The following is a 2,508-nucleotide window of genomic DNA, read 5'->3' as shown; positions in this document are numbered from 1 at the left end:
TCTCGGCCTCCCAAAGTGCTGGGATTACAGGCTTGAGCCACCGCGCCCGGCCAGCCTTTGTTTTTTTCTTACAAAGTAGTTTCCCTCATTAACTGGGACTGTTTGGCTACTGTGAAATCGTTTCTACTGGAAAACAGAATGAATCTTTATTTATTTTTTTGTTTTAGTAGGGAGAGGCTTGGAATAATGGTCCCTTCCCACACTGAGGTTCCATTAGTTTATGGAATAAATGTTTTCACTTTTTAGTTTTGAGCGTGAGCAAACTCTCTACGGTATTTTCAATTACTCGCTGAGACTGCTTTAGTTTTCTAATCTCTTGTGTGAACACCATGGTATGTCTTAGTTGAACAACTGTCGTGCCAAAGAAAAGAATTCCGAAAATCTCTAAGTCACACGATCTCAAGAGGCCAGCCAGCTCTGCAGCTGGGTTTTCAGTTTCAATCGTTTCCAGAGAGTGTGCAGGACGTTTCTCCCGAGCCTTCTTTTGCAGTGGGCCACGAGGGTGCTGAGAACATCTCCGGTCCCCGCGCTGCAGGGGGTGGGCGCTCTGCCGGCGGGAATCTTTAGGATTAACTGGAAGCACCCCCACACTCACTCCTATTCTCCAGGCTGGAGTTGGCATCGCCTTCCTTGGCCCGCCTTACCTTTAAGGAAACGGAAAGGTGCTGACCACTAGAGGGCTGTTTATACATTTTTATTAAACAACAAAAGTTTATGTGCACAGAATCAGACATTAAACACAAGTTTTAAAAGTCGTGAAAAACTTTACAAAAAATACATATATATGTGTATAAAATGGAAAGATCGTTTAATGCGAAATGCAATTTCTTGGAGCAAAGCAAAACAAGCTTATTCCTTTGAAAAGATCTAGAAAGAACATTTTTCCGGTAACTGCCCGGCTAGCTCAGTCGGTAGAGCATGGGACTCTTAATCCCAGGGTCGTGGGTTCGAGCCCCACGTTGGGCGGCTTCTCTTTTGCTTTCATTTGACCAACTTCAGATCTAATCAATGTTAGTAATTTCACCAGTTTCAGTTCTCATCAACGGTAATAACAGACTTCACCCCGGATGGGCTTATTTTCAAATAATTCAATACATACAAAACTACTAAAACTAAGCTAACTTAAAAAAGGAAAAATGGGCCGGGCGCGGTGACTCACGCATGTAATCCCAACACTTTGGGAGGCCGAGGAGGGTGGCTCACGAGGTCAGGAGTTCGAGACCAACCTGGCCAATATGGTGAGACCATCCCCCACACCGTTCCCCACCACCCCACCGTCCCCCCACCCCGCAACGTCTCTACTAAAAATACAAAAATTAGTTGGGCGTGGTGGCGAGTGCCTGCAGTCTCAGCTGCTCAGGAGGCTGTGGCAGGAGAATCGCTTGAACCCAGGAGGTGGAGGTTGCAGGTGAGCCGAGATCAGGCCATTGCACTCCAGCCTGTGCGACAGGGCAAGACTACTTAACAAATAAAAAAAAAAAAAAAAGGAACAATGAAACCAGAAAATTTCATCTTGTACATTACACAGTTAAAGGTTATCTGCCGTGGAAAAGTATTTGTTGCTGAGTGGCCTGTTTGAAGGGCAGCCGAACGCCAAAGGTTAGGGCATAAGAAGACATTAAAATTCACGAAATTGTAGAGTTCATAATATTGCCGAAGTAATCTCTGTTAAAACGTTTGAAATATTTTTTACTTAATATCATGTGATATTGAAGATTAGTTTGGAGAACAATTCTGCATATTTTTAAACCACCATTAAGATTGTTTTAGCGATGAACAAATATGGTGGTTACTGTGAGCAGAGCCTTAGAACTTTATCTTTTTTTTTTTTCTGAGTGCTTCTATGTAGATACCCTTTTTTCTTTCTTTTTTTTTTTCTTTTTTCTTTTTTTGAGACAAAGTCTGGCTTTGTGACCCAGGCTGGAGTGGAGTGAGTCGATCTCGGCTCACTGCAACCTCCACCTCCTGGGTTCAAGCGATTCTCCTGCCTCAGCCTCTTGAGCAGCAGGGACTACAGGCGCAGGCCACCACACCCGGCTAATTTTTGTATTTTAGTAGAGACCGGGTTTCACCATGTTTGCCAGGCTGGTCTTGAACTCCTAACTTTGTAATCCACCCGTCTTGGCCTCTCAAAGTGCTAGGATTACAGGCGTGAGCCACCGCGCCCGGCCAGAAGCTCACCTTCTTTGAGCAAAACTATTGTATGTTGACAGTTCCAAGTTTTTTCCTCTACCTTTTAGTCTACCTTTAGACTACCTTTTAGTCATTCCCAGCAATTCTCAAATGTTCTCCACAATTACTATATGTTATCTAATCAATTCAAAATACAGTTTCAGACCTTGGAAGAAAGATATTAAAAAATTTCAGCATCTGGCCGGGCCCGTGGCTCACGCCTGTAATCCCAGCACTTTGGGAGGCCTAGGCGGGCGGATCACGAGGTCAGGAGATCGAGACCATCCTGGCTAACACGGTGAAACCCCGTCTATACTAAAAACACCAAAAAAATTA

General features: G+C 44.2%; 1 protein-coding gene and 1 non-coding gene across 2 annotated transcripts in view; both read left to right on the top strand.

Moving 5' to 3' along the window:
• The window catches only part of MORF4L1 (mortality factor 4 like 1), a 54,945-nt gene that overhangs the window by 16,771 nt on the left and 35,666 nt on the right, over window positions 1-2,508 (top strand). The gene's annotated exons all lie outside the window — the stretch shown is intronic.
• TRNAK-CUU lies at window positions 894-966 on the top strand. The gene has a single exon. It is a non-coding gene; the product is annotated as a tRNA-Lys (tRNA).

Source organism: Colobus angolensis, unplaced genomic scaffold (assembly GCF_000951035.1).
Source record: "Colobus angolensis palliatus isolate OR3802 unplaced genomic scaffold, Cang.pa_1.0 Scaffold172, whole genome shotgun sequence".
Classification (NCBI taxonomy): domain Eukaryota; kingdom Metazoa; phylum Chordata; class Mammalia; order Primates; family Cercopithecidae; genus Colobus; species Colobus angolensis.
The sequence above is the reverse complement of the archived record's forward strand: the minus strand, read 5'-3'. Positions and strand labels throughout refer to the sequence as shown.